Source organism: Myxocyprinus asiaticus, chromosome 8 (genome assembly GCF_019703515.2).
Source record: "Myxocyprinus asiaticus isolate MX2 ecotype Aquarium Trade chromosome 8, UBuf_Myxa_2, whole genome shotgun sequence".
Taxonomy (NCBI): Eukaryota; Metazoa; Chordata; class Actinopteri; order Cypriniformes; family Catostomidae; genus Myxocyprinus; species Myxocyprinus asiaticus.
In genome coordinates this window covers 2055190-2078461 of record NC_059351.1, presented here as the reverse complement: position 1 = coordinate 2078461, position 23272 = coordinate 2055190, and the positions used below count along the sequence as shown (strand labels likewise).

Sequence of the window (23272 nt, the reverse complement as noted above, 5' to 3'; positions counted from 1 at the left end):
GATAGAACACACAATATCTTAATGATTAATTGTGGTTTATAATAGTTATTTAATAATAATAATAATAATAATTATTATTATTATTATTATTATTATTATTATTAGCAACAACAACAACAATAATAATATTAATAACAATGATACTACTAATAATGCGCTATTTATTTTGTGTTTGGTTAAACTTTTTTTTTTAAGATTTGAATCATAGTAGTACTGTATATTATAGTATATGATGATCTTTTTTTTATTATAATTATTTTTGCAGGGGGTTATTTTTTTGAAAAGAAAAAATATAGAATATGCTTTATTCATACTCTAGCTACAGTATATTATGAAATATTCGGTTTGATAAAAAATACCGTTTAACATGCATCAGAGCATAATTATTTTATTTATAAGTGTCTTTTATATTTAGTATTTGACAGAAAAAAATATTAAAATTTAAAATGAAAAGGTTTTGATATTTTTTATTACATGATATTTATGATATTTGTATTACAGTATATGAATTATCATACAAAGATCTGGAAATTCTGAAAAAAAGAAAAGAGATTTGTTGAAAAAGGTTTGAACAATACTCAGATATCTACAATGATAAAAACATGTAATAAACTATTTATATTCTAATTCTGAAAGATTTGATATGACACAAAAGCCCAGGACGTCCTCTTTAAGATGCAGTAGGGCTCTCAGAGATATTAACAAACAAGCATAATTATGTCAAAAGTGGAGTGAAATGAATTGCTGGCTCTCAAGAGGATACACTGGCCATAAAAAGGGATCAGATTACAGATTTCCTGCTGATGAGGAAGTGAATGGTGCAGTCCAGCAAACAGGGCAATGACTGTGCATGCAGCTGGATGAAAATGGAAGAGCCAGAGATTATATTCAACCGAAACCGGGTGGTGCACGCCTTCCACTTGTTGCAGTTTCTAAACCCGCCCTCACCCATTGAAGACAACTGCCTGACCCTCCTCATGTTATTTCCGTCAGACTGAGCAGGTGGTATTTGGCACTCGGGGTGGTTTTGTGTGCGGACTGCATGATTAAAAATCACCCAAGCGGATAAAGACAGACACCAGAGTTGTAACCGAAATATTTAAAAAGGACAACCTGCTTAAATCGGTTTCATCTAATATTTTATGCAAACTACAAAGAGTTTTATAATTGTGTGAGTGCATTAGTGTGAGGTTATCTCATCCCATCAAACTAATCTGATATCTTATAACAAATCAATATTTTAAAGAAGCCAAAAACCACAACATATAAGTTTGTAAGTCTGATGACCCTAAAAAAGGGAACACTCTAGCACAGAAAATGCTTGCCGTGAAAAAAGCTTCCGACAAAGCAGATAACTGGCATGCCATGAGGTACACTGCCTTTTACTCATGAATAAGATTCCTTGCTTATTTTGTACAGTTCAGACAAAAGACGGTCATGTAAGGAGGTGACTGCATGTCGTCTCTTTTGCCTTGTTCAAGTGAATCATTGAACATGCCGAGACATGTCTCTCAGACACCTCAGTCATCCTCCTGAACCACCCAAACTGGACCTATTTATATGTACAGTACCATAAACAAAAATGCAAATTTGTGTTCTTTAGCTCTGTTTATATTCGCATGACTCAGATTGAAATTCCTCTTCCAGTTTAATAGCATCTAAGCTATTTCATGTGTTTAATTTCGTATGAATTAAGTCACTTTCCTGATGCACAATAATTATGAATATCTAGTTTTTGTAAACAAATTCTAATGACTAATCAACTAATTTATAATTGCCCATTTTCTCTATGATGCAGTTTCAGTAAAAGTCTACCAATCTACAACTCATTAGATCTGTTGCATCACCGGCAAACCGAGAGTGCCGAATCACTGAAGCTTAACAGCACATGTTTTTCGCCAAGGCTCTTGTTCACAGGTAACTGACCATGTGATCCGTCCTCCAACAGCATTAGGCTACAGGGCAGCTGTGCTGAACCAATCAGGAATTGTTCGATGAAACCAGACTAAACAAATCTCATGGGACAGTGGTTGGGGTTACAATGCTCATTAAAGCCCAATCAAGGCAATTTAAACGTGGGAATGCATCAAGTAAGTGTTAGCAAATGTGATCTCTACCATTTTCTTGACATTTATTATAGGGCATCTACTTGTCAAATAATCAACATTGCATCACGTTCTGTTGACTGCGAAGGGCTAGGTGCTGCAAATAACACCTGCGTTTAGGCTGTAAGAAAACACATTGTCGGTTTTAGCAACCATTATCTAATCTACACGTCCCAATCTACACCTGAGTCAGAGTGATGCTCCAAAAAATCAATCTGAAGTCCACCACCACTGACTCAACTTGATAATGAAAATGTAGGTGTACGAAATATAATTAACAACCACATATTGTTGTGTTTACTATGTGTGCAAATGCTCAGCATTGGGAGGAGAGGGAATATGCTTGCTCTGTCTTCGAAAAGGGAAGCAATGCGAACCAGACCTGGTCTAGACTTATTGCAGAAATCTGCATGGTTGGCACAAGTCCCATGTCTGTTCTCTCTGGCCTCAACAAAAAAGAGCTAATCGTTTCAGGTGCAGTATACAGCAGTCTGTGGGGAGAGGACCATAGAGTTACTGCGACCCAGCATTAGGGACGAAATTGCACCTGTCAAAAGTTTCCAGGCAATTTGTTGATGTATTGCAAGCAAAAACTCTTCATCTTACACCGGTTCCAGAAAATCTGTCCTGAAACCAATAAAACTGGAGATAGAGCGAGAAGCTATAAAGGTCCTTTAGGGCAATAACCTTGGCAACAGGGTCTCGAAATATGGGTGGAATGGAATAGCAGCGAATAGTCTTGAGACAAACTTGGATTATTTATTTGTGAAATGGTGTCTTGTCACTATAACACTTATCTCTGGCTTTCACAATGCCAAATCCAGCACAAATGCCTTTGCAGTTTTTAATTCAAACTAAATAAAACAAATGTGCATAGGTGTGGTGATGAGGGCCTCATCCCAGACCTCCTTTGTGGGTCTCTGCTGTTAAACATCACCATGGCAACCCTTAAACAAACTGGAGCGTGTATGTATGCGGGGTCACGGGACCGGGAGTTTCTGTGTATAAAGCTCTTTCTCTCGCCTCCACAGACAAAGGCCCTCCTAAACTTTACACAGCGGACAGGAATGTGTGGCATGTGAGAAGATCCTGCCCATGTCTTTTGAAGAGCATATGACCCTCCCGCGTTCACAGTGGAGAATTAACTGACTGCATGGCGGGAGGCTGTCCCTGTCATGCAACCACAAAAAACAGGTACTTTTCTGGGAACACTTGGGTTGTAGAATTATATAGATATGGTGTAGCAAACAAGGCCTGTCAGACACATGATAGATGACCTACAACAGTGTTACATTTGTGTGTTAGCAAAGTAGAAATACAGGTTACAAGAAAGTGACGTTAATTCCTTTGGGACAAAATTCAAACATGTGCAATGCTAATAACATGAAGCAAGTCGAGGGGACAGCTTATGAACATTTGAGAATAATAAGAACAGTTTGAACATTAGAGAGAGCAGTAGTTGAATCGTTTAAAATTAAGACCAGTTCACAGGACCTAGTTAGAAATATTCACTATGGTGGGCCGAACTTGCAAAAGGGAACTCCTAAAGTGTCAGCGAAGCATTTCTAATCATCATATAGACGTAGTGTGTTTGCTATTTTTTAAAAAGAAAATGAAGGACGGCAGTGTGCTCCCCATGAATGGGCAACCGGTGTGAAGCGAGCAACCACGCATTCCAATCGTCCAGATGACATCGGGGTTAATGAATTCGACTGCGGACCGCCACGTCCCACCAAGCACAATGATAGCATCTGCTCCTGACCTGAACATTTGGCCTCCAACCTGACAATAATCCCTTGATCTATCGTGTTTGACTAGGTCATGATGACTGATGTTTAGGCAGGATCACACATGGCTGGGTGAATGACGAAACGGAATAATACGCAGAGATGGTTAAAGGGTCACTTGTCCAATTTAGGAGCTGGAACAACAATAAGAACGCTGGGTAAATTAAACCAAATGTGTGCAAAGCACAGAAAGGCAGAAGGAAATTACTTTTGTGATATTCGAAAAAAAATCAATTAACCTGAGATGGAGATGCAAGTGCAAATGCAATGTTACAGACAATATTGTAAGGAATTCTCCAAATAAGTTTCGCAAATAAAAAGTAATTTCTTACAAGATTTTTCCATTTACTGTGCAATAACAAAAATCAGAGTAAATAGGAATGTAATTTAGTCTCGTAACTCTTCAATTCCGTGCCAAGAATGCCATGCACTGATGCACAGATTTTTCTCAATTAGCCATTGTGCCATTTGGAATAACATGTGCAGCCTGCATTGGCAAAATAAATTACATTACTGGGGTGATGCATGCAAATTATTCTTAATTTGCACATTTAACTGTACCAAGAACTGAAATATACATGCATACATGCTCACGGACCCTTGCACATATATGATCTTGTGATATGACGGTCATATTTTTTTTATTTATCATGCACTAAAGTCCTAGCATTATCTGCTAGGCTCCAAATATTTGTTCTTTGCCTCCTTTCAACTGCAAGACAGTAAAGATGTAAAGAACTGTCCTCTTTAGTTAGCAACTTTAAAAATGTTTGAGGAGGAGAGGTAATAGGCAAACCTTATAAAATGGCAGGAGAGAGGACTATAATAACTCTTCAGGTGTTGTTTTCCTATATGGAGACTGTAATTTCACTCAGGTTATAGTGGTTGAGTAATTAGTGGGAACAGTGGATGCTGCTTTATTTTTTCAGCAGCTGGTGGAGTTCAGAAGCTCTCTATGCTACCAGTTGCTCATAACATGGTAACTGTTATTGACTCACCTCAGACTGGTTCCTCAGCATTCTTTAGGACTCTAAAGGTAGCCTAAAGTATTACCTTAGTTTGTGCCAAAGATTTCCATTCTACAGCACCTCAAGATGCGACAAAATCAAGTAGTTCAGTGGGCAGATATAATAAACTGACCCCTCTCCTGACAGCATGAAGTGAACCATGACAGGGGCACCCATCAGTCCAGCACAACACGAAAGAACAAACGGTTAAAAGCTCCACTTTCGACCCTCTGTGTTGCAGTGAAAGACAGCATTCTTCAAAGGTGTGGTGACCTTTAGCATAGCAGATTCTCATAGAAAGTCTTTGCCCTGATCAGGTATTAGATCATGGTTTACAAGTATGTTAAATACAATTTAACACGTGAAGAAACAAGCAAAACCTTGTCATGTGAAGAGTAATATCATTTGAAAAGACCATAGAAGTCTAACTTTAAAGTTAAATTGGAAATAAAGGCAAACATCATGATTAAGACATTTTACTGTTTTATCTACACTGAAATTAAGCTAAGGATGTACAAAAATGTATGTGCATTACAGGGAAAACCCATATAATCCTGTTCCTGATGTTCTGTCTGAGGACAGTTGCCTGGGGTCTGCTCAGAGCCTGTGCAAATGGATTTGTCAACAGATGCAATCTACTGCAACTTTGGTTTATGATATTCTAGATCAGTCTGAGATCCTCAAACAGGGGGCCTCAGCAAACATCCAATGGGGCTTCAAGTTTACTTAAAATTAGTTTAAATGAACTATAATAATCTAACTTGCAATAAAAACAATCCTGAAAAGCGCTAAAAGGCGAGATATACGAAATGTAAACTGACATATTTCTTATTCAAATTCAACAGCTTCGTTCATCAGCTGTTCTTATTGAAGAACATACAGTTCTTGAAACTTCTGGAATCACAAAATTAATTAAAGTAGGCAGGGCTCGACAATAAGGACTACCCGATGGCCCGGGGCCAGTGTGAAAGAGATTCGGGCCAGTTGCAAGAACCGTCACTTGCCCGATCGGGCCAGTGCTGCATTTATAATGTTAGTGCAAGCAGACAAGTGAGAGAACACAACAATTACATGGAGTGAGCAAAGTCTTCTAAACGAGCACTCCAAGACAAGCGAGCCTGAATATATTTAGTTCACAAAGACGTGTGAGCGCATAATATCCTGGACGCGGTGAGGCAGAGTCACGTGAGCGCACAAGACCGTAGAGACACCGAGCACGCTCTCCTAGAACTGTCCTCGCTCTTTTCCAAGTGTCTTCGCAGCATCAAATAGCAATGTGCTGAAAATAACATGGGAAAAAAAAAAAACACTGGATGAATTTCGGAGTGGACTGCACGTCTTTCTCAACATTTTAAGTATCCTCGCACTTTCCATGTTCACAGTGCGGTAACATTCCCACATGTTTTCGTTTTAACATGTTGGTGAAAATTAGTAATCCACACATTGGAACACAAGAAAGAAATCAACAATTTCTTTCTATTGAACTGTAAATCCATCTCTCTCCATCCATCTATCTCATCTTCACTCTTCGTGCAGCGTAGACGCTGTTTAACGTGCATGCGCTCTCGTAAAGGGACAGAGCACTACTGTTCCCACTATTTCATCTTTACAGATTGAGCGCTGAATAAAACGTAATAAACTTCGTTAAACCCCGGTTATACACGTGGCTGGAAATCTGAGCTGCTCAGTGTTCAAAATGTAAGTATATATTTAATTAGGTAATGTTTCAAAACGTAAACATTAATTTGACATGCTAATTGCTAGGGATGCACCGATCCGTTACCTGGATCGGTATCGGTTCCAATACTGAATCTTTTAGTCGGATCGGGTATCGGTCCGACGAGCCCGATCCAAATCCGATACTGTGTGTTAGTCATGTTCGTTACTGTCAAGCTCCAAAAATGACATAAGAGAACCATAAAAACACCATTAAAGCAGTATGACTCGTGCATTTTATTCAAAGCCACTTGAAAACATGCAATAGCTCTGTGAATCACAAAAGGCTGTGTTTAATAAGTAAACGTATAGTATGCGCAGCGCCAGCGCGTTAGTGAATGGTGCTGCTCTGTTGACACAAACTCACGCACAGGCTGGTGATGCACTCTCAAATATTGCGCACCTTCACAGCGGTGCGCAATATTTGAGCGCTACTCAAGAATAGCATCTCAGATGTAGATGCTCAATAGTTCGGTTCACTTATAATATGCATTTAGAAAAAGTGGTATCGGTGCATCCCTACTAACTGCGCTTGATATGAAAAGAAGCAAAATCACTATTGCTATTATTATTATTATCAGAGCTGTTCAGCTGCAGGGTGAAGATGACTAATTAAAACAGTCTTCTTCATATCATCCTCAAAACACACCTGTTACATGTCTCTGGACTGTACAGGTAAAGTCCTGTGCTTTGTGTATTAGGGGCTGTTTACACGACAACATTTTCAACTAAAAACTGAAAACTTTTTATGCGTTTTGGCTGTTCGTTTACACGACAACGGCGTTTTGGGGCCTGAAAACGCAAAAGTTTGAAAACGGGTTTCAAATTGCACGTTTTTGAAAACAATACCATTATTGTTTCCATGTAAACATACAAAAACGTGAATTTGTGAAAACGATGACGTCATGCACACGCGTATTACATGTTCAGTCTATAGGCATGCACGTGAGTACTTCAAAACAACGCGCGAGACATTCAAAACTACAATGGCGGATTACAGGACGGTGTTTGTGCTGCTAAAGATTTTTAGTTTATTGACACTTCTCCAGCAAAGTGTATATTTACTGCATCACTACTACGACCAGCGATCGCCATCTTCATTGTTTGTATTCACCACTCTGTGGAAGAATGCTTATGTGCGCAGGTGCCTTTACAAAGTGACATCGCCAACTACTGACCTGGCATGCATAATACAGTGTTTTTAGTCGTTTTCGCAGATCCGTGTGAACGGGGATCGTTTTGACAACGTTGTCGTCTGTACGCAAAGGAAAAACTTTTCTGTTTTTAGTACATCGTTGTCGTGTAAACGTACCCTTAGTCAGTGTTGGTCTGAAACCCATCATTTGCTCCACAGTGTAAATGGCAGGACGGCTGAGGTTAATATGATGTATTTATGCATTTATATCTGTAAAGTGCTTATATGTGATTACAAAAGGCATAAATCTTATCTTGCAAATTATAAATGTGATACAATTTAGGGGGAAAATATTTAGCTTCGGACACATTTTTTTTAAAGCCATGATGGTAAAAATAGCTTTTTCATTTTTGTGTCGGGGCCAGTGAAAATTTGGACAGGGCAAGTAAAAATCTGAAGCACTGGCCAGACTGGGCCAGTAGAAAAAATCCTTAGCGTTGAGCCCTGGTAGGCCTTCTAATATTATCTTGGACAATGGAAGGCCTAGGATTCAAAAAGGTATACAGGTGTATTATAAATAGCCTCCTGGACATACTTCATTTACAATGTTGGCACTGTCCTTTGACCTATGATGTACAACTGTAGCAACAACTGTGAAAACAAAATTTACTTGCATGTTGTTAGACAAGTACAATTTTAACAACAAGGAACAACTTTCTTGGTACGTATAGTGCTTGCGCTTTAAAAGCGCTACTTGGCTCACAGTTTTCTGCTTTTTTTTTCCTTCTTCAACTTTTTGGTTGTGATGGATCCTCATTATACTGATAAAGGTGGATGATGGATCCTCAACAGCTCTTGCAGCCTTTTAGGATAGTAAAGTTTTTATTGGTTGCACACTTCAGACAGTATTGTTCGCCAACTGTATCATGAATACAGAGTAATTGGACATCCTACTAATCTGACACACTACTTTTTTCATACTGTGTCATGGGTAAGTATGCATATTCAGACACAGGGAATTGTTCTTCCATCTCCTACTTTGATAAGTCACACGGCTCATATACTGTAGACCAGATATAACATCTCAGACTATTCTGCTCATTAAAGGCTGACCTTTTGTGGGCTGTTTGTTTAATGGCAACACATTTGAGAAGTGGCTTTTTTCAGAGTTTAGAATCCGTGTCTGCAACTGTTCCAACACACTCTGTCTCACCCACACAATCACTCTCCCTCTCTATCTTTCACATACTTTTGTGTGTGTAAATTAGAAAGTAGTTGACTATGGAAGGTAGCCAAACACTATGCAGAAGATGAAGATTACCATAAAAATAGCCCCAGATTACAGTCATGGAGCTCCACTAACAATGGAGTATACTCTCATGAATGTGTGTAAAATTAAGGAAGGGAGACATGGAGTCTGGAAAGTGTGAGACTGCAGTGGTCTTACAAAACCTCTGCGTGAACCAAAAAGCGCCACACTTAAACCTAAATGAAAAAAATAAATATCCCATATGGCGGCTGCAAGTTATAACCTCTACCCTAAAGTTTTTCAGCTCCCTCAGTGAGGAAGATGAACTTTATGAGCCTTTGAGTGAAGGAGGTGAAAGATCGTTCAGTTAGCACATTCCTTGTACTTCGTGCCATATTTTCCCCAAGGAAAATTTTGTGATGGATTAAGTGTATCCAGAGGGAGATATAGATGAGTGAAATTTTAAGAGTTGGAAAGTTCTTGAAGCACATACACAAAGCATTTCACTTTTGCTTTTGTGTGTGAAAGCAGATCTCTGGAGAATCTAGAACTTCAGGAATGCAATCTCTGGTTATGAGGTAACGGCCTGTGCTCCATGCTGCATGTTTTGCAGAGATATCTGGCCTGCACAGGTGAGTCTGAAAGATGCTCTAATGTGGAAGGAATGCAGGTGAAAAATCTTGACAAAACAATTCCTGAAGACATACACTCAGAAAGGTGTGTTAACCTATTTAGCACTCAGGGAATCCTCCTTGTAGGCAGTTTTATTATTAGGTAGGTAGTCACTTTGCAGTCACTTATCCAAAGTGACATACAGTATGCTAATTACAGGTAAAGTCTAACCTGATGCACCCTACGGTTAAGTGCCTTGCTCAGGGGCATTCGTGATGGTTCATTGCTTGCTTCTTGTGTGGCTTGAACCAGCAACCTTCCAATTAGAAGCCCTGAGCTTTAGTCATATCGTCAAACCACTCCTCTCCTTTCCTTTCATTATTTATTTTAGGGATGGGTCATGACAGTCCAACCACTGACTAGTCAAATAGTGAGGTTGACTAGTATATCTAGATTTGTCAGTTTTGATATTTTTACAGCAGTGTTTTAATTAGTGTGCTGATAGCATGCTTTAGCTCGAAGACTATTTATACAGTAAAACCCTAACAGAAGAGTTGTCTTTAATTACAACCCCTTTTAAAACAATGCCAGAACATCCAATCACATGCAGACGGATGCCTCCGGTTATTGTGCGGCATCTTGTACAGTTGAATTAAACATGCCACCACAAGTGTAGCGCTTTTAAGACAACATTTACCGTATTTTCCGGAAATAAAGTTGCACCTGACTATAAGTCGCACCGGGTCAAAATCGCGTTGTTGAAAGAGAGAAAAAAAACACATATAAGTCACATCTTTGGATAAGTCGTATGGACTGAGGTTCACGATTTCTCTTCACCGGTTCAGATGTCAAACGTGTTCCATGAAGATTATGTGCCTCAGAATCTACATATCGTTTCACAGTGTTTTTGGCCTAGTTTTAATAGGGAGAATTTGCTTTAAGTAATCGTGTGTAACAGTTTCCATATTCTTTCATGAAAGAAACGTGACAAGTAAGCCACATCTGTTCATAATATCTGTAACTATATGCTGTGCACAAATAAACATCTTTTAGTCTGTGAGTAAAACAGTATGCCTGTTGTATTCCATTCATTCATTAACGTTAACAACTGTGGATATTTCTGATATTTGCAACCCTCTCTGCAGTGTATTAATTATCTGGTTCACTAAGTGAATGTTTTTACTACGCGTGTCATGAAGCATCATTTTGTGGGCACGTGAGGAGTTGCGTTTGACAGCGGTTGTTAGAACAATAAAGTTATGATGGACAAAATATTTAAACTGGTTGCATCAAGTACTTTGTAAAAGCAAAATATTCTGAATTGGCCACTTTAAAACGCTTCTACCGTCTTTATGACTGATGTTTTCATCTGTTTGGTGCACGTGTATTTGACCAGCTGACATCAGTTACGTATTAATTATGTGTATACATTTACATTTACATTTATGCATTTTGGCAGACGCTTTTATCCAAAGCAACTTACAGTGCACTTATTACAGGGACAACACCCCCAGAGCAACCTGGAGTTAAGTGCCTTGCTCAAGGACACAATGGTGATGGCTGTGAGGATTGAACTGGCAAACTTCTGATTACCAGTTATGTGCTTTAGCCCACTACGCCACCACCATACCATGTGTATAAGTCGCTACAGACTATAACTCGCAGGGCCTTTCAGATGATGAAAAAAATGCGATTTATATTCCAGAAAATACAGTAAGTAAAAAATATTCGAACTATTAAATGCGTATCTTAAGACCACTTCATTTTGTTACATTGTTGCGTCACGCGCTGTTTGCAAGAACACCTCTCATATAAACAGCTTCTACTAAATACGTCAAGTAAACCGAAAACAAGTCAAATTATTCGGGGATTCCTTAAAACTGATTAGTCCACTAGATGTTCAGGCAACCCACTTGACTGGCCAACTTGACTGGCCAACTTCTTAACTCAAACTTTTAATAAAAACAAATTAAAAAAATGACAAAACCATTCCAGCTTTGATGGCAAGTGAAAAGAGAAATTTTGAGGTAAGCGTAACTCAAGCTGGATGTTTTTCAAGAACACAAACAACAGCGCCACTCTAATTGCAGGCTTTTAGCATGAGCCATATAGCATGTTCAGTCTTGCTGCTGCCGTCATTAGGTGTTTCCTCTTACACAAGCTCCTGTTCCAGACACTCCAGACAGACTGGTATTACATACAGTTTTTGGTGATGGGGGAGGTTCTGCACCCTGTGGTTACACCACATTTGAAGCTCTTTTATATCCACTGCACGCTGACACCGATTGAGGACCTGGTTTTATTTCTTAGAACTTTTTACTCCTCGGCAAAAAAAGCAGCATCAAAACTGAACAGATCTCAGTGTTAAATGGCCAATTTCCACCAAGAACCTACTTTTTACATTATAATAATAATGTCTTATTAACTGCCAATCTGCCAATCAATCACAAATAAATGTTTTACTGGTTTCTGTCTACCAGACATAAATAACTAGCCTGGCAGAGAAACAAACCGTTTTTGACGTTTGTTTTCGGAGACTGTGTGTCAGTTGAGGCAAGATGATGTAATACAATAGCAATGCTGGCCTACCTCTGCTGTTAAGTGAAAGACAGCAACTTTAAACACACTTCAAAACTGTAAAGGCGAAGATAAAGTTTGCATATTAAGTTGTTCATGATAAGAGTACAGAACCATGTTTTAATTCCTTTGTTGCACAAGTGCCACTAATATTGTGCTCTATCATGGAGTCCAGTCAATCAGCTGTTAATCACAGCCTAAATCAGTCCTTAAAGATACCATACAACCACACACCATTGGTTGAGCCAATGTTGCTATTTTGGGCTGGTCGGGATCCTTGAACAGAGCAATGTTTTGAATGCGCCACAGTGTTTTCAGTTGAAATCTATGAAGCAGAGATAAAAACATTCATGAGGAATCACATTTTCCTTGATATTTTGACAAATAAGAGGTCTTTCTACTATAAAAACATACTGTAAATTTCAGAACTCAAAACTTAATCCCCAAAAACATTTATTTAAATCAAGCTGCCAAAAGGGGGCCTGGGTAGCTCAGTGGTAAAATACACTGGCTACCACCCCTGGAGTTCGCTAGCTCGCTAGTTCGAATCCCAGGGCGTGCTGAGTGACTCCAGCCAGGTCTCCTAAGCAACCAAATTGGCCCGGTTGCTAGGGAGGGTAGAGTCAAATGGGGTAAGCTCCTCGTGGTCGCTATAATGTGGTTCGTTCTCGGTGGGGCGCGTGGTGAGTTGAGCGTGGTTGTCTCCGTGGCAATGCGCTCAACAAGCCACGTGATAAGATGCATGGGTTGATGGTCTCAGACGCGGAGGCAACTGGGATTTATCCTCCGCAACCCGGATTGAGGCGAATCACTACGCGACCACGAGGACTTAAAAGCACATTTGGAATTGGGCATTCCAAATTGGGAGAAAAAAAATTTAGCTGCCTAACGCCTCGTTCTCAATAAAATGGAAAATCTCTAAATAAAATTGGGGACCCAGGTGGGGCACGTGAAGCCTCCACGCACGCTGTGCCTCCACGGTGGGGCGCCCGGCGAGCCACGTGATAAGATGTGCGAGTAGACATGTCTCAGATGCGGAGGCAGCTGGGATCCGTCCTCTGCCACCTGGACTAAGGTAAGTCACACCGCCATCACAAGGACTTAGTGTGTACATTGGGAATTGGACATTCCAAATTGGGAGAAAAAAAAAACTTCCATAAAATTGTGATGTCACAAAGGGTACACATTAATTCATGACCACATCTACATCAACGCCTACTTTACATCATAGCACCCTTGGCCCTGTGGCCCACTGAAGCTCAGATTGTACTCAGAGAGAGAGCAAGACAAACAGACCTAGTGTAACCTAACTATTCCTTTACACCTCCCATCTGCACTATTTTTAGTTGTTGATGTGTGTAAACATGCACTGGATGGAAGTCTTTAACCATTTTGATGCATTTCCAGCTATGTGCATTTCAGTGCAGGATGATACTGGAAACTGGATGCGTGCATCTTCATTGTGCTTTGGACTATGTGTGTGCGTCATGTGGATGTGTCTTCAGTGTATTTCAGTGTAGATTGCATGTTTTGTAGACTCACAACGGCACACAACGGCTTGAGGCTGTCTACACCGGGCACGTCGTCACAAACTTTCTAAACCGTTTATTTGTGTTGTTGGCAGTAGTAGCGCCAGCGCAAAATGGAACAGGACATCTGTTTACTAACGGACGCTTCCATGGTAGACAGCATCATTGATAATAATGGGTTCTATTCACTAATATATATATATATATATATATATATATATATATATATATATATAACTGGATCACTGACACAACGGTTGAACAAACGGCCAGCGGGAGGTGAAGCCACCGGAAGTGTTCGAGCGGCCATCTTGGTATGCCCAAACTGTCAGAGCATCAATGACTGACAGGCGAGAGCGCCCCCGTTTCACCATCTCCGACCTCCAGATACGACAGTCGCATTTCGTCCTCTAGTGACAATCATGTTTAATGTTTAATTTGCTTGTTATGGATAATATTCGTTACGAGGGTGAAGATGTACGTGGATCACGATGTCAGAGCATTCACCTACCCGTTTGTTCAGCCTATCAATGCAGCACAATGATCATCAAGGTAAGCGGCAAAACTGTCCACAAGTTTTATTGTAAGTAGGAAAAGCTGTAATATTTGCTTGTTTTGGGGTGACAACATGTCCTTTCCCTCGAAGGGTCCTTAAAAAAGTTAAACCGTTACTTTTAATTTGCCTAAAATGCCCAGGGTTTTCATTTTGAAGCGCTCTCTGTAGTCACACATGGATACATGTGATAAATAAATGTTCGTTTGCCATTTAAACCTAGCGACTTAAAACAAGTAACTCTGAATAAACACTTGGATGTTCGCAATAAATATGTCTGATAATGTCTGTTTGCATCTTACCTCAGATTCAGTGAACTTGTTTACATTCAGCTGATTTGTTAGCCACTGAAGCTTGTTAGACGAAGACTGTTTTATATAGATACACATAACTCGCTCAGGCTTTCAAGAAACAGGAAAAAATCCAGACTTTAAATAAATGATTACACGTGTGGGACGTTTGCATTGTAGGGACGTACAGGTAGATTTCAGATATTAAATAGGTGATTGAATGACTAATGTTTACTCGCTAAAATGAGATGATTTTCTATTAAGTCAATAGGCACAATGGAATGTTTGGGCATAGCAATATGGCAGTGCAGTGGCTTCACTGTTTTGACGTCTTCAGCAATCCAGTTCTATATTATAAATCAGTGGTTCAATTGCCTTTGATGCGACTCTCGTGTCCGGTGTAGACAGGGTGTGAGTGTTAACAGTTGTGCTTGAGATGAACAGTTTTATTTATTCAGATGCAATGTGTTGGATGCTCGTTATCTGTAAACCCTGAAATTTAGTTTTATAAATGCTGTGGTCTTGTAGAGTTTGTTCATTCTCTTCTGACTGAGTTTCAAATATGTCTGGAACGAGGGGCTGCATTTCATGACCCCTTTAAACCTTTAAAACATGTACTAACAAATAAGACCAACCACAAAGTCTCCATTCAAGCACACCAGATAGAGACAGAGTAGGCGTGATTCCGAAATAATAGGAAGGATCAGATTTAGCTAAATTATGGAGCAGTGCCTGTGGCAAAGGTTTAGACGCTAACCACACACAAACAGAGAGAGTAAACATAAGCAGGCTTCTGAAAGAGCCTCAGGACAGGCCTCAGGGTTGGAGGAGCTTGCTCATTTGCTCCATCTCAAACAGCTTTCAGAAGAATAACTCAAACTAGATGATGTCGGTAAACGCAAGTACTCAAAAATGTGTGGGACCTTTTGCAGAACCAAAAAGGTGCAAAATCTTTAATTGCACTCACAGGATTTATTTATGCAAGGCCTGAACGTGGAAAGAGAATAATTGCTTAAGGCACAGAGACACAAACTGCTCTCCCTTGAGATATAACCGAAAAGACCAGGAACTCTAGGTCATGATGCGAGAGTGTGATGAAGTAATTACTATTAGCCAAGCCCTGTAGGAGAGTGACAGCAGCTAGCAGGATGATATCAAGTTCGGTTCCATCTCCAGGGGTTTGAATGAGTAGTCAAGTCCTGAGCAGAGGTGCAATCCTCTTGACTCCTGCTGTCTGCGTCTTCAGCGAACCAACAAGAGCAGGCTCACCCAGCATAATATCACAGGTGATGGTTTAGATGAGAGAGGAACAGAATATAGAGATTAAAAAAGTCATTATAAGCCATTGAAGACTGAAGCTCATCACCTTATGCACATTTAAAGACTTTGTCGTGTTGGATCGTACTCTACAAAACGAATCGCAGACTAGGTGCCTAAATTACAAGATAAGTCTTTATGATACCGATATTCATTTTTAAACACTCTCACGCTGTGCTGTACACTTAATTGAAAATCGTAGCGTGATTTCGTTTGCCGTGATTATGTTATCGTGAAAACTGACGATTACAGCATTCCATTTAAAGTAATATTCCCAGTTCAAACAAGTTAAGCTCAAATTATGTGGCATAATATGGATTACCACAAAAATGAATTGACTCGTCCCTCCTTTTTTTTTTTTAAAGAAAAAAGCAAAAACTGGGTTACAGTGAGGCACTTACAATGGAAGTGAATGGGGTCAACCCGTAAACATGACACTCACTGTTTCAAAAGTATAGCCACAAGATGTAAACACTATATATTAACATGATTTTAGTTTGATAAAAACTATTTATGTACTTTTGCAGCGGTTGAGTATTCTAACCAATACCAGACATATCCATTGAGCAATGCAATGGCAAATCAAAGATGCTTAAATGAGTCTATAGTCCTATTAATAATGACAATTGATACTAATGTGCAAGTTTTAAATGTTCTGATGCCCAGATGCTTGCTTTATGTTTAACCTCCATTCGCGGTGGCACATGAAAATTGATGCTGAAGAAACATTACCTGACAGTCAAACAAGCTATAGAACAAAAGTGAAAAGCATAGTCTTTACAGTTTTCAACTTCTTTTGGTTGTGTAGCCTATGTTACAAATTTGGCATGAAGTTGAACAAATAATGCAACTTATATTAATTGACATTAATAATCGTGATTACAATATCAAGGGGAGTTATCGACAATTATGATTTTTGTCATAATCGAGCCGCCTTGACACATGCATATAAGAACGTGAGAGCTGATTCTTGACGAAATGTCAACAAACAACATGGAGGAAGGGCATGCAGTCATTTTTGCACTGATTTGCATAAAACAAGAAAAAGAAAATGAAGACCCTGAAAATATGTATGAGAGGAAAGATGGTTAAGGAGACGTGGGCAGCAATGGCTCCCGGTTGCCACCGTTTGACCAGTCTCTCCCTTTCATTCTCCTGTAATTTCATTGGCTGCTCATTACTGCTAGTCGCACCATTACACACACCTAAAATCTAAATGACTAGATCTTTTCTGAACGACTACAAACCAGTTTGCAACTATGTGCAGCATGTCTCACTAGAACAATGTCGATGACTGGCAGGCACAACGAGTTCGCTACGATCTGGGGCTTTTTGTCGCAGACTTGAAAGGTTCAGTGTTGTAGTGTGGACTTGGCTTGAGTAGAGAATGGAGGAGGAAAATCTGGGCCTCTGGGACTAAAAAAAAAAACAACAAACAAACAACAACAAAAAAAAAAGGATGGAAAAAGCTCCATCACACCCTCCTTTAGGGTGTTTTTGGTACTTGATTATAATTTCAAGCTGAAGGAAATAGTTGGACCACAGGCATGGACGTTCACTAATTAAGATGTTGCGATATCCATTAACACAGCCCTTAACCACCCAGTAAAGACAATCCTTCACTTACCTACAAAATGTTGGATGGGAAAAAGTACAATTAGTTCTCTATTGTTGGGAGAGAACCAATTGGATAAATAGTTTTTCCTTTTAATGATCTCACAAAAGTTATCTCCTCTACATGAGAAGCAGAGCGGGTGCAAAAGCACAGCATCAGCGAAGTCTCGCCGCAAAGTCGAACAGGTCAAGATTCTCTCTGCATTAACACCTCCAAAGACAGGGCTTCATGGTCCACAACAACACTAAAGACTCCTATATTATTCAAAGGAGCAATCTGCCCAACATCAATTATAGATGTCCACCAGTGGCAGCAGAACGTTAAGTACTCATGTATTGTTAATGAGTCTTGGGTTGGAGAGGAACTACGTGTCACCTCTTGTTTTAAACAGCTGCCCATGGGGAATGGTGGTTATGCATCCCTGTTAACATGCATGACTTCATCACAACTGCCCCGTCCACCTACTCCACCATGAATCCAACAGCTTTGAAAACACTCGAATCCAAACAGACCACACAGAGCGCTGAGATGGAAGCTGCAATGCCTGCAGTGTTTAACACCGCTTTCAGTTTCTCCTATGAATGTAAAAGAGGAATGCATTACTTATTAGAAGGTGCGGGTCTGTTTTTTTCAGTAATTGGGCTTTTAACCATGACCTGCAATTTCAAAAGTTATTTTGTGGTGGTAGCATTCAAACCCCACAGAGGAATGTAGGTATGTGCTCAAGTTCTCTATAGTCTGCCTGTAAAATAGGACCAGAATAAATACAAATGGCTATTTTGAAACTGAGTGGACTTTGGGATATAATGAACTGCTTTCATTGTCTTGGGTCAGTTTGCTGAGGTCTTGAAAATCGTGACCAGAGTGCAAACAAATTGCAGCCGTCTCCTCTCACACTCTCGGACATGGCAGTGCAATGATAAATGACCAGAAGTCATGCCACAACCAATCATTTCGTTTAGTTTTACTTGCTGCCAAATTAGGTTAAATGCCACATTCACGAGGTGCCTGTGCATTTATTTTCTTAGCAGGCACCATCTTACCAAATTGACAGTGAAGTAAATATTTTGACATGACAATTGCCTACATTTTATAGGACACAAATGAGATAACAAGCTGAAAATCAATTTATCCCAACAAGAAAAGAGGCCAAAGCAAAAAATAACAAGGCATCTGCTGTAAAAAACAAAACAATACAACACGTTTTTTAGAAGAGCTCATAATATGTATCAAAAGTGGAAAGTTTGGACAAAATAATGGCAGTCATGTACAATGAAAAGCCAACTTACTGCTTCAAACTCCATTTGTTAAATTGCGTTTTCCAGTGTTTTTTAGTTGTAATGGCAACTGTGCCTCGGGATAAGCTTATTCTGAGGATTTGGCAAGGGAGCACTTACACTGATGTCGGCTTAAACAGACACCAACATGTTTCTGTACTGCTAGGCTTGGGTAAAGATGTGCAGGAAGGCAGATAATCCCCAACATGAAATACATCTTGAAGTTATCTCATATCTTCTTCTAAGACTAACTGAAGAATGAAGAGCAAAAGTCAAAGCCACAGGTGTCTAATAATACATTTATCCTCTCTGCCTTCAACACACTGTATTCTTAAAGGCTTCATCTTCAAATCTTTGCCCAGTTCCTCTCAGATCATACTCCAGCGCTTGCTAAAAATAAACCTGTTAGACTCATAATTCTTTATGTCAAAGTGTATTAACAGTGGTGAGGTAAGGCCTTCATATGGAAGATCCTTTCATTTAAGAAGAAGCAGCACTGAATATTAGATACTGTGGCAAACTACTTTATTCTAACTGACTGCATCTAGTGATTAAAGGAAGTGGACAGATAACAAGACTTTTAGTACATTCCAAACAATTGCAAAATGATTTTCACCAGAGTGCAGGTGCTCCACCTTACCAAAGACAAATGGATCCATGTAATAACAGGGTGTCTGCAGGTTAAAGGGAATGATATTTAAGACATAAATGCCAATAAAAATAAATAAATAATAATAAAATGTCTTGGTAAGCTGAGGCATTAACATTTCGGAAAATTCTATGCTTCCAACTTTGTGGAAACAGTTTGGGGAAGGCCCTTTTCTGTTCCAACATGACTGCGCACCAGTGCACAGAGCAAGGTCCATAAAGGCATGGTTGGATGAGTTTGGTGTGGAAGAACTTGACCGCACAGAGCCCTGACCTCAACCCTATTGAACACCTTCGGGATGAACTAGAACGGAGATTGCGAGCCAGGCCTTCTCGTCCAACATCAGTGTCTGACCTCACAAATGATCCTCTGGAAGAATGGGCAAAAATTCCAACAGACACACTCCAAAATCTTGTAGAAAGCCTTCCCAGAAGAGTGGAAGCTGTTATAGCTGCAAAGGGGGACCAATTCGATATTAATGCCAATGGATTTAGAATAGGATGTCATAAAAGCTCCTGTAGGTGTAATGTGTAGATGTCCCAATACTTTTGTCCATATAGTGTAATATATATCTCAAAAAATAAATATAAAATCAAATATAAATCAAATCTTATTTAGTCAATAAATAGTGAGGTCAATACGTTGAGTTGAACTGTATGAATGGTAATTTGTTTTATTATTATTATTATTATTATTATTATATTCAGTATTCTCAGATGGTTTAAAAAGAGTTACTTTTTCCACAGTTTGGACCAAATTGCAATTTTTGCAATGTAGATTAGATGGTGTTTAATGGGAATATTTAGGGAAACAACTAAAATACAGTAATAATTTTGTAAAAAAAAAAAAATCCTAATTACAGTTTTAAACTAAATCAGTTAATGGAAGAATAATATTTAATTGTATTGATTTATATGTAATAATTTATCAATATTTAAGGAACCGATTGACTAGAATGATTCTGACTTTCCATCACTACATACAGAGAGAGGGAGAGCAGATTAGGATGAAACATTCTGATATATTAAAGCAAATTTTCGTTTGACTATTCCCTGGGCTGGATCGGCTATAAAGCCGTGAGCGTTTAAGGTGACTGTTGTCATTTCATTTATCTGCGGCCGCACGCATCTTTATCTTAACTTGCCAGCGAGAAGCTGCCAAAGCATCTTCCATTTCCATCTACAAATTTAAAACTTCCATTTAAAGGAATAGATGGCCATCTCAAGAAATTATGCCATTTCAAACTCATTTGAATTTCTTAATTCTGTGGAACACAATCACTGATGTATGATGCGTTTATACCTGAACAATGCAAGTCAATGGGGTCCAAAACTTTCAAGCACCAAAAAGGACAGAAAAGGCATCATAAAGGTAATCCGTACAACTCCAGTGGTTTAACCCATGTCTTCTGAAGCCATATGACTGGTTTTGGGCAAGAAACAGACCAAAATGTAACTCCTTTTTCACTATACTCAAAACCGATCGTATCACTTTAAGAGACATAAATTAAACCACTCGAGTCATGAGGATTACCTTTATGCTGCCTTCTAGTAATGTCACAATATCAAAATTTCAGTATTCGGTACCAATACCAGTGAAATCATGGTTCTCGATACCAATTTCGACACATGCACCTGCCGTTGCCTGTACTACAAATCAGTTGTAGAGGTTGAACATGTTCGTATTTGCTCGCGGTCAGAAAAGTATACTTTGAAAGGAAACGCAGTCAACGCAGTCGGCACTATACGATCCGGAACGCAAAGTATACAAAGCACACCTGGGCCTTAGATTGCAGCCTTTCACGGTTGAATAATCACACTAGGACATGTCACGTTTTTAATCTGATTAAATGTTCACTTCAGTGTAAAAGGAACAGAACACACACTAAAATAAGTTTGTAAGTATTTGAAAGCAGTTGTGTGCCAATCAGACAGCACACTGGGACCAAATTAAGTTGGTGCTCTGTGCTACCGATACTGCAGGGACACTGGCATCGTGACATCTTTTTTATTTTTGTATCGACTTGGTACCAAAGAACCAGAACTTTTGACCTCACTACTGCCTTCATTAGATTAGAAAAGATACAACATTTTCATTGTACAAAGTACAAGTAAAGAGCCAATGAAATACAGAAGCATCTAACCAGAAGGGATGAGAAGGCTGGTGGACTTCAGGGCGCCCACTTGTCTGTGTGGGCGCCTCGCTGCCCATGCTGCCCATGCCTAAATCCACCCCTGCATTCGTGTTCTGCATAAAAAGTAAATCATACAAGTTTGGGATGGCATAAGGGTGAGTAAATGATGAAAAAAAACTAGACAAGACTTTTTTGTCTATGTTATTAACCCTATTTAAAACTCTTTGTGGCACAAAATGTTAAAAAAGTGAATTTAAGACATTTTGAAACTATTAAAGGATTAAAATGAGAATGCAACAGCGGTTGCCCTGAATAAAGAAGAATATTCAAAAAGACAGGGTGTCCAACAGTGTACGGGCCCCTATATAAACAAAAGCTGATTAGTGTTTTTGTTTTTTTATTGCAATGCACATGACTGGTCAAGTAAAAAAAAAAAAAATTTAAAAAAATAATAATAATACATAAATATATTTGATAGTCCTACCTTCACTCTGGACATGTAAATAAGACCTTTCATTAACTTGCAGTAGTTTTTGAATCACTGTATCTGTATTTGAATCTGTATATTATTACTGAGCAGAATTTTTCCACCCCTAATAATAAAACAGCATAATTGTTTAATGCCAGGCCTTAGAGAGAGACACACTCACACAGATGCTGGCAGCTTGCAGCAGGCCTGAATTAGAGATGCTGATTAAGGAGTTTGTGTTGGGCCGGCTGCACCCCTCTACTGCACATGCTGAGAAATGCAAACTGAACATAGCGCTTTACGTGATGAGAGATGCTCGGTCAGTGACGCAGTCTATGCACCAGCTACTGGAGCGCTTTCTCCTACCCAGCCAGAGGTCCTCAGTTTGCCTTTGGCAACAGAGCTGTTAATTTAAAGTGAGTGCAGGATCCAACAAGGCAAGAAGTGTCAATAGACTTCTGTATGGACTTAAGCAAGCACTGCTGAAGTGAACAGAGCTGCCTCACTAAATATAGATTATGTCCAGGCGTGACTTCCTCTTCCTTCCATCCGTCTCTCCCCAAAGAGAGAGCATCATCTTACACGCCAGCTGGCCTTCCACCTCTGAGGATAAGACACTACAAGATCCAGCAGAAGAGGTTAGAACAGCTTCCCAAAAATAGACATTCATCTGTCGACTGCATGTCTTGCTTTCATAGCACAACGGCAGTCAATTTTCTGTAGGATGATTCCTTGATTTTCCATTCCAAAGCCATGCTGCTTGTCCAGTGATCATTGGATGCGTTCTGTTCCATTTATAAACAGCAAAGTAGAAGCCACTGAATGAAAGGAGATCAATCTTCCTTTAACACGGAGGCCGATATCTCATTTTCACCATTTGCATATCCTCTCATTTTATAATCGCTGCTCCACACCACTGGCGTGGGGATGGATAGATAAGGCTTGAATCAATGCTCTTGTTTATGGACCATCTCTTGCTAATTAATCATGAACACATAGACAAGAAGGAACACCCAAAATGTTGTATTAATACACATAAATCAGACTTTCTTCAATCAAATATCTTGGAGATTGTGGATTTAAATAGTGCTTTAAAAAGACTGAAAAAGGTACATAATCTGGCAGTTTTAACACAGGTCATTCTATGCTAATCTATACTGCCCTACAAAGCCAAAACAGAGTAACTATGGCAAAACTGAGGAACATAGGCTGTGCCCAAAGCCAGGAAAATGCTGCCTTCAGAGGCTGTAT

The 23272-nt window shown here is 39.4% G+C and overlaps 1 protein-coding gene across 4 annotated transcripts in view; it reads right to left on the bottom strand.

The window, feature by feature from the left end:
* Positions 1 to 23272, bottom strand: part of LOC127445159 (F-box/WD repeat-containing protein 7-like) — a 196506-nt gene that overhangs the window by 34834 nt on the left and 138400 nt on the right. The gene's annotated exons all lie outside the window — the stretch shown is intronic.